The sequence below is a fragment of the Schistocerca gregaria genome, chromosome 5 (genome assembly GCF_023897955.1).
Source record: "Schistocerca gregaria isolate iqSchGreg1 chromosome 5, iqSchGreg1.2, whole genome shotgun sequence".
NCBI classification, from domain to species: Eukaryota; Metazoa; Arthropoda; class Insecta; order Orthoptera; family Acrididae; genus Schistocerca; species Schistocerca gregaria.
Genome location: NC_064924.1, coordinates 215,053,950 through 215,064,059, shown reverse-complemented (window position 1 = coordinate 215,064,059; position 10,110 = coordinate 215,053,950). Strand labels below are relative to the sequence as shown.

The following is a 10,110-nucleotide window of genomic DNA, read 5'->3' as shown; positions in this document are numbered from 1 at the left end:
AACAGTGTGTATTGCCATAGTCACAGTACTGCCAGAAAATTTAGAATAAGATGAAAGAAATGTGGTAAAGAGAGACTGCTTACATTACTATTCCCATGGTGTGCACACGGTTTCCCTCTACCTCATTGATGTCATATGTTTCTCTCTCTCTACTAATATTCCTGTAGAACACTCGAGCTATAGCTGTAGTTCTAGATCACAGTGCCAGTACTCGAACAATTCCTTCCATTGTTATAAATCACACTTTAAAAGCGTGTTCTTTAGTGGAGGAAATTAAATATGCCTTGTAACTTTTAAACAACAATAATTTATTACATTTGTTTCATGTGCAGAGACTTTTAATACTTGTTCATTTTCCTTCCAGCAAAACCATTTGTCATTTGACAATATCTGTCAATTGTTTTTTTATACGCATTGCATTTAGCAAATATTTAATCTTGTTTGTGGACAGCTATGAAATTTGCAGACTTGGGATCCACTTACAGGTGGTACTTCATTATAGTCCTCACAATGTCACCGAACACTTCTTCTCTTTCTCGATATATTTGATCAGCAGCAAAATATACCACATTACAATGTTCGTAGTAGAAACCTGAAAACAAATAAGGATTTAAGCGATCAACTTTAAAAAATGGCCTAATGGACTTTTAAGAGATCAACAGGGAAACAAAATACGAGGCATCAACAAATTTCTTTTTAACGAAGAATCCGACCAATTGATCCAGATGAAATATTATTTAAAAAATAAAACACAACAAAAATTTGCAAATAAACAACAGTCATGACTGTACGTCATTTCTTTACTGCTAATGTGTTTTTCCTGTTTGAGGCATCATCACAATAATATAGATACAAAGTTCAGTCTTTTGTGCTTAGTCTTAGGTCTTGGATATTTTGACTTCATAGTTTGATTGATCCATATCAGCAGAAGCATACCTATTGTTCTGAAGATGATCAAAAAGGTGAAACAAGTTGGCAGTTTATAAATAAAGTGCAATCAAAGCTTTTTTTAATTGCAAATCACGATCACAGTTGTTACCTTCAGCCAGGATGCAGTGGGAGAATACATACACAACAAAACTTTAGTATAATATTAGAAAATAACTTTTTTAAATAATCACTTAAGGGGTACCACTTTCGTTTCGTTTACAATTTTATTTTATTTTTATCGTCCTTTTACTTATTGTAATATTGAAATTACAAATCAAATAAAAACTCAAATTATAAAACAAATTTCAGTAGTGTTAAAATCTCCACAGTATCCAAATACCAGAGATTTTGGCAATTAAAAAGACGCAGATTACTTTTCCTTAAAGTGGTATGATATTTTACTTGTTTCTTGTTTAATGTCTTCTGCAATAGTAGGCACTGGATCAGACTTTTTAGTTTCTCTCCTTCTAATTCTTTCACCTCCAGATGGCTTACCTTGGGCTACAATGTTTTCTCCATAATCCTTATGTTTAATTCTTTCTACAATGCACTGGGTGGCTTCTTCGAGCCCCTGACCAGCAGATTTTCCTCGTAACTCCTTTTCCTCATTTTTCTGCATTAAAATTTTTGAAAATTCATTCAGACCGGTAACAGTTTGAATCTTCAACTTTTATGTGCGTTTTTCCAATGCTCGTCTTTTGTCAGTTTCCTTCAACAATTTTTCTTGATCAATTTTTTTTCTTCTTTTGTAACTTGGGTACACATTTCTTGCCAACATCTGAAGTTTATAATGCGAAGCAAGCGTGCCTGACGATTGTACAATTTCATGACAGATGAATTATTCTACCATGAATTTAAACCACTATCATCTGTTAAAACATGTCTCAAAAAAGAAAACCCTATTTCTATGTCAACACTACCACCAGACAAAGAAAGTGTCCCTGTTACAACTTTCATGACAGTGGGATATTTTAAAAGGTCTGAAGCAGATCTTAAATTAAAAATATAGGACCACTATTTATCAATTGTATGAGCACCGTCGGGAACTTCTGATTCAAATTTCAAGAGTTTTCACTCTCAACAGTGTAGCTGCATCCACATCGAAAGGTAAAACATTATCTAAAGCTCCAATTTTCGCATCAGAGGAAAAGCTTCTAAGCTCTCCAACCTTCAAAGAAGTTGCATAAAACGACACTCTATCGTGCTGTGTGCTTCATTCAGTTTGAGACTTTCTGATAACTACTTGGAACTTTCAACACAATGGCATTTCATGCCTGTACGAAAAGAGGCAGCAGCTTTCTCTCTCGCATTATTCAGGTCCTTGATGCATAATTCACAGCAAAAAATATTATTCACACGTAAAAAGTTTTCTTCCACAACGGAGAAATTACAGACAATGTCAGACTAGCAAACCCCACTCCACCTTCATTAGAAGTTCCCTTGGATGTTCATACAAAAGGTGGATAAAAGGTCCTTTCCGAAAGGACAGCAAGTAGAATGAGAAGATGTTGGCACTTTAAGAAACAAATATAAGTTACACTTTAATATGAGGTTGCTTTATAAGATTGATTATTTCTTTCGACTTCTCTCAGATTGAAGTAGATTTAGCACGTAAAACTGTGAGGAAATATCTATGGACAGCTCACCATTGGTACAAGCTCCTTTGGGTTTCTGGGCTTACAGTTAGCCAACGATGCTTAGATGATCCAGATTTCTCCTGGCAATGCTGAAAATCAAAATGGTTCAAAGGGCTCTGAGCACTATGGGACTTAAGTTCTAAGGCCATCAGTCCCCTAGAACTTAGAACTACTTAAACCTAACTAACCAGAGGACATCACACACATACATGCCAGAGGCAGGATTCGAACCTGCGACCGTAGCGGTCGCGCAGTTCCAGACTGTGGCGCCCAGAACCCACCTCCATCCCGGCCAGCAGCTGAAAATCCTTCCATCTTGCAGACCAGTCATGAAAATAGTGAAATATTGCAATAATAAGCTTTAAAGATCAGATTTGAAATTTACAAAGACATGAAAGAATCAATTATGAATATTATGCAGAAACCACGTACTAGCATCAATCAAAGATATGCTGTGAGCTTCTAGGACCCTTTCATTCATTAATTTTATTACAACGACATTCACATTTGGACCGTCACAACTAATCACAAGCAAATTACTTAAAGGAAGATTTGCTTTCTTTCCTGTGGAAACAAGATTTTTATGCAGATCTTTTGCCTTACGATGACCCAAGAAATAAATCTGAAGATGATTTCCAACAAGTTCTTTAGTTGGTGACCAGCACCATATTGCAATTTGCTTTTCTTTTTTGCTGGCTTCATTTGTGGTCTCGTCATGGCACAGTGTATACGCTGAACTTCTTCCATAATCTGCACTTTGCTTCCACACTAGGGTCCAGAGTTTCAGCAATTAAACACATAATTTCTAAGGAGACAAAGCAAAATCGTCAGGCACAAAATTTCCAAACATCTCCCTGAAAATCTCTGCATATAACTGTAGTTACTCAGTGAGTAATTATGCAATACTGATTTTACAGTCCACATGAATACCAAACTCATCATTTTTCCTTTGTTACATGAAAATGCAAGTTCCATCTGGCCATGTGGTACAGTTTATGGTCGATGTCCAGAAGATACCTCTGTAGAGGAAGCTGTCTGGCCCTCATCACTTGAATCGACTTCTCTTACACAACATGTAGAATCAATTTTTTCTAACCTTAGTTAGAGGGGTGCAGTTTTGTCTTACAATTCTTCTTATGAGCTTTCGTTTCAAAATGGTGGTAAATTCTTGAGAATCCACGGTCAACACTAAAATAATTCTGACACCCCGATTAGAACAATGATATTTTTGAACATTTCTTTGCCCATGATACAATTAAATACCCATAAAATCAGGACAGTTGAAGCAAGCTTATTTTACCTTCCATATCCCCATGTCTGTCCTCTCTGAACTTCAGCACAAACACAACGATTTACTGCACACTTATCTGTGGAAAAAGTGTAATTAAATACACAACACATGATTAATTAATTAATTGTAAGGACATACAGTAAAATTTCAGTTTTACATTTTTCAGGTGGACCGATAGAAACAAGTGTAAAATACAGAAAGTGCCGAATACGGAATCACGTGAAAGTGAGCAAACTGTTCTACTACAATGTGTTTTAAATTATCCATCGTGATTTGTGTATTTCTGCGCATATTTTTGTTTCGGGAAAAGTTGGTCCTTGTTTACTGTTGTCTAAAGATTGTCTCAAAAAAAAAGTGCGTTGAATGTATAGTATTCAGAATTGATTTTTTGGCTCAGTTTAAGTAAAATATCGAGACGACTTTATGACTTTATGACTTTTATGTCCTATATCTACGAGCGAAGTAATCGCCCGTATATCCTGCAGTAAATTGGTGCCGGGCATGTCGTCACCACTAACAACATAAATTTCGTAACTTTAACATGCTGTGGTACAAATCTCACACGAATGATGCGAGGTTTGGTAAAATGGGATTATAACAACACTCAACCTCTAATTTGGAGCTTACCTGTAAGAATGAGCCAGAAATTAAATAAAAATGTCAAATACTTCAGTTATGTACATGCAGTACACAGAGTTTTCCCCAACGTAATAAGGGCGACAGGGGTCACTAAATCTTAGGTGACCGTAGAGTACTCACGAAAATTGTAAATGTAGACTCACAGACTGGCTCTCAGCCATCTTCCGAAATTCAACCGATTTTTTTTCACGAAAATGCATGCCGTATCGTTTTGTTGATATTACCTGCAACCAACATTTGACTAATACTACACAACGTAATTGTCTGAAATTCTGCCGATCTTTTTTTTTCTCACGAAAATGCATATCGTATCGTTTTGATTATACTATCTGCAACCAACATTTGACTATTACTACACAACGTAATTGTAGTACACTATTATTACGTCCAAAGAAGCTTTCATTGGAGTGAGAGCAGCCCAAATTTCGCCAACTTTATGTAGTTAAAATTTATCATTTGGTTTGTCACTATGCGGCTGGTCCCGGCGGAGGTTCGAGTCGTCCCTCGGGCATGGGTGTGTGCGTTTGTCCTTAGGATAATTTAGGTTAAGTAGTGTGTAAGCTTAGAGCCTGATGACCTTAACAGTTAAGTCCCATAATATTTCACACACACTTGAACATTTTCGATTTTTCAACTTAAATTCAATTACATTAACTGTATAATCAGTGGTGATTCTACAAATAAATGAAGATTAAAATTTGTTGTTAATGTGTTTACGAAATCTCGCGAACACCAACTTGAGAACTGCGGTTTGCCGTCACAGCACTACCCCACTCGAGTATAACATTGTTGAGTGCAAGTGCTGTCAATTTAGTCCAAGACTTGCGACATATCGTGAGGTATCTTATCGCTTCCATGTTCGATATGGTTATTGGCTGCGAAAAAACGCTGAACAATCCCTGCTCTTAAGGGTTTGCTAGCAGTGTAAGAACTCTCGCAAAAAAATATGTTTTGAAATCTACAGTGTTCAACATTGACTGTGAGCAAGTTAAAATTGTTTGATAACTTTATTTCCAATTATTTTCCTGGCATTACAACAGTGACCTTAAGAGTACTTGCATAACACGACATATGCAAAGCTCATATTTACGCCTAATCATTAATAAAGCATCATGAGACACAACGCTAATCCGAAAGTAGTTACTATACTTATTAATTCTTCCGAGTGTACTGTCGTAGTATTTCACAGCCATAGCTAACAATCTACCTTCCCGACAGCTTTCCTAAGTGCTGCAATTATTTTTCTCAGGTAATGGTTTACCGCAGCTACGAAATACAGTGTGGCGCAACTGAAACGTACAGTGGCCATGAATGATGTAGTAATGCCGCCGAACACAGTAGTTCAATGTTTCCGATCGCAGCTGAAATCAGTAACACATTTCTTAGCGGCTATCCGCATGCCTTGCCTCCAATGGATATTCGGCGGTAGGAGTCTCAAGTCGTCTCATTGGAGCTACAACCAATACATGGAAATACTTCCATGCGTCATTTCTACCATAAAAAGAAGAGGAAGTCGCGCAGGCAAGAGTTGCTGTCACTGCATAGAACTGTGTCTCCGCGACCGTCAATTTCCTGCCATCACTCCCTGCACTCCCTTCGACAGGAAACTTACTGTACATGCAGGAGCTGAAAAGAAACCAAAATGCTGAGACAAGGGTTTCAGCCAGCTGCAGCATGAAAGATGCCTCTTAAGCTTCATTGAGAAAAATTTCAAAAACGGTGTACTTTAGGGACCAAATTGAAAAAAATATCTTTTAGGTACTTTAAAAAAAAAGGGGGGGGGGGACTAAGGCAGCAATGGGACCTCCGCTAAATACCCTGCACATCATACAACTCCTGGAGATTTGTGTCACTTTTGTTTTCCAACAAGCAATATGCATAATCACCGAATCCAATAATTTAAATGCTGTGCCAGCCAACACGCTTGCTATTTAGGTACTCAGACGGCTATTTCTGCTGCAGCTGAAGATGATGAAGCTGTTGCTAGTGTTGACGTCGCTGTTGCTGGAGAAAACATCAAATTGATTTCCTCTGACTTGTACTCGCTTAATTGGCTCCCAAAGTGCAATAGTCTTTTGCACCAGTGCTTGAACTCTATTAGACTGTCCCGAACCTTCACATGGTGCAGAACATTTTCTATCTCAAATACTACCTCAACTCAAAATCTGATGAAATATCGTCATTTACATACTGTGAACCACAGTCAGCCAAGTAAAACATTCTTGTGAACAGCACCATCATACTAACAATCAGGTGAACTGGTGGGTTTATAAACATGCAGTCCCCCCTTCCCTAGCTGAATTCTACCAATCATGATAGCCTGTGTATACAGAACCGTGCAATACAGGCTTAAATGTCTTACTAGCAGTACTCTTTGGGGACCAAATAAATTTTTAACACTATAGAACAGTGCCCCATTGGCAAAGAGTGGTACTGTCTGACAGTTTAACGTTTTGACAGTAAAATCATGGAATAACATTGCATCTTTTTAAATCTGTGAGATATCATGCATGTCAACAAACCCTGGTACTGTCTGTCAAGTCTACGGTTTTAGCACTAAAATCATAATTCCTTAACGTTTACCAGTTTTCTTCCTAGGAAGTGCTGCGTTCATTATGAATTCCATACGATTTTTTGTGGTACTAAATCGGAAAATTGGCACTTTAGGTCGTAATATTGGCGAATTGGAAGAATATGCCGTAGAATTGGCAGGAAATTTGTGCAGCATGTCGTAAAATTGGTAAATTGGTCGGAATAATTGGTTCAAAATGGGTAGATAAGCTGTAAAATTGGTAAACCGATAGGAAAAATTTGAAATTGGTAGGAAAGGCAATAAACCTGGCAATTTGGTGAGATATGCCGAAAAATTGGACAACTGACAGGGAAAATTAGCAGATTGGTAGTGTTACGATCATTATGTATTCTATAGAACCTTTTATACTTTCCTCTGAATGGTTACCAGCCCTTCCCTGATAGAATGTAGTGTCATCCCTCTTCCATATCTATCTAGAAATTACATTAAAAGTCAAACCACAAATTCCAGTTCCTCTTTCTACATAATGCCTATTATTTCTAAGTGTGTGTGTGTGTGTGTGTGTGTGTGTGTGTGTGTGTGTGTGTGTGTGTGGGTGGGTGTGTGTAGTGTCATTCATCTCCAATATATCCAGTGCTTATGGCGGATATTCGATTACTCCCTCTGCATAAATACAAAATATCCTGTATTCTCATTTCGTATCTGCATTTTAACATTTTTCCATAGTTTCCGTATTTTCCATATATGTATTCTATGTGTAAATGTAAAAGGTTAGATTATGCCTGTTGCATGCAACAGAGGTTTGAATCCCTCTAGCAGACTAGAAAGATTCTACAAAGTGTCCGCAAGGTCATTTCTTCCTTCAAAATGACAATCCAGAAAGAAAACATCCATCAACACACAATGATAACCCTTATATACGCTAAAAGACACACATACCCATGGATTGCTGACTTTAGAGATCTTAAATACAGCTATATGCCTACTGATTCTCACAAAAAAATCACTCCATGATCACCTAACAATGATGACATCCATTTGTATTTTCTCTTATGTTAATGACACAGAATAGAGCATTACAATGGCTGGTAAAGCTGCGTAGATGACTTATAAAGCTACAAGAGTTATTTAGCAGCTGGACCGTCTCCTATTGTAAACTTAATTACACTATTTTTATGTTTGGGTCTAAGGGTGGGATACCCACGGTTCTGGGCGTGTTTGTGCTATGGCTCAGAAGTGGATACACCAGTATTATGCCTGGTATATTTTTCAGGATGAATCCTCTTCCTTAAACCCTGGGTAGTCTACAAAGGTGGATTCATTTGCAGTAGGCAAGGGTTAGCGTCGAAAAGTGAATCCAACCATGCTAAGTCTGAGGTAGGATTCAAAAGTAGATCCATGCATTACAGGACTGGGGAGGGGGTGAGGGTGGGGTCTGAAGCCTAACATGAAAATGGACACACAGAATTGCGTAATTGAGCTACATTTGTCTACAAAAGGGTAAAGTCAGTTACTTAAACATTATTATTGTTATTATTATCATTCAATGTTACATAAATCTTACAGCTTCAGAGTATATACAAAGCTTTCCTAGCTGCAGTTGGACTGTGTAAAGAGTTAAGATTAGATAGTCGTCTTATAAAACAAAAAAGCCACAATTACATCTTCCTGACTAAAGAGTATGGTATTAAGCTCCATTAAGTCATATCTGTTCCTTGGGAAACATAATAATGGTAATAATAATAACTCAAGTAAAAGAATAGAACACATTTTTACAACTCTTCAAAATGTCAATTTCTTACAATATTTTAATTTCATAAATTATAAAAACACATAGTACTGTTACATAGTGACAACTGTAATCATACACACTGCACTTCAAAACATAGCCATTGTTTTTCATTCCACATCAACCCATTCACCATGTGACAGACGTTTGCAAATAATTATTTTTTATATGGATTGAATTTCACTCCTATTACATTCAAATCTATTGGCATAGGCATACCATCTGGCCTTGAACTCTTGATGCATGTGCTTGCACACATACCCATCTCAAATCATCATCATCATGAACTATACATCTGAATGCACACGTTACAGTATCATCATAAAGCTACACAAGGGCTACAAAGGGTTCACCATTGACTTAGTCTGTCCACTGCTACATATACTGCATCCTTCAAGCAATATATGTTCACAACACCATGTCATTACTGGAAATATTCCTGTATTTAGTGAGACATGAAATACAAAAATTTTTCGATTGCTTGCATATTGTATCTCTGATGGCTGCTCCAACAAGATGAAACCTACTAGCATTAGTGATCTCATTTGCTTCATATAGAGCGGCACCTCTGAGGTATATATGAATGTGTTGCCTTTCTTTTATCTGTGGCAAGGCAGCAACTTCTGGCACACAGACTTTCTTGGTGTGATGTCTGTGCATTGGGCCCATTCCACTATGGACAGTTATGTGTAAGTCTCCACCATCTCCAATTTCTTAATTTGCTTTAAATAAAATGCTTCCCTATACTGTTCCCATCATATCTTTGGGTGAGGGTGGGAGGGGGTTAATGTCTTTACATAGGTTACAGATGGACAACAGCAATTATATATCGAGCTTTGAAAACTGCGACGTGTGTACTATAAGTATCATAACTTCAGTGCTATAATTAGTATAAATTAACCACTACTAATAAAAATCATGCATGCATGAGTTGAAAGCATAGTGCAAAGTGCAGCTTGTCTAGAATCAGTCTGTGAAAAATACATAATCTCTCCTGCCCATATCTGAAGGAAATTGCCGAGGGTCGTTACTCCAAGGCAAATTTACCAAGGGGATTGATGCAGGAGGATTAATGGGGACGATCTCAAAGAATTCTGGCCATGGGTTTGATCATAGCGATCGCTTCATTTGCTGCAAGGTCTCGTACTTAAAAAGAGTTGAAAGTGGAGTGCTTACAGAATAACGTCCAGTACTTTGCTGCCAATTGTGTTGATTAAATCACAAAATTGGAAGATAGCTATTTTAAAGCATTTAGGACGTCAAATGGGCTGACATGGAGCAGGAGAGGTAC

General features: G+C 37.4%; 1 long non-coding RNA gene across 2 annotated transcripts in view; it reads right to left on the bottom strand.

The window, feature by feature from the left end:
• Positions 1-335: 335 nt before the first annotated feature.
• The window catches only part of LOC126272577 (uncharacterized), a 372,861-nt gene continuing 363,086 nt past the window's right edge, over positions 336-10,110 (bottom strand). For both annotated transcript variants that reach the window (XR_007549242.1, XR_007549243.1), the window contains exon 3: positions 336-592. This is a non-coding gene — a long non-coding RNA (uncharacterized LOC126272577). The remainder of the gene's footprint in view (positions 593-10,110) is intronic.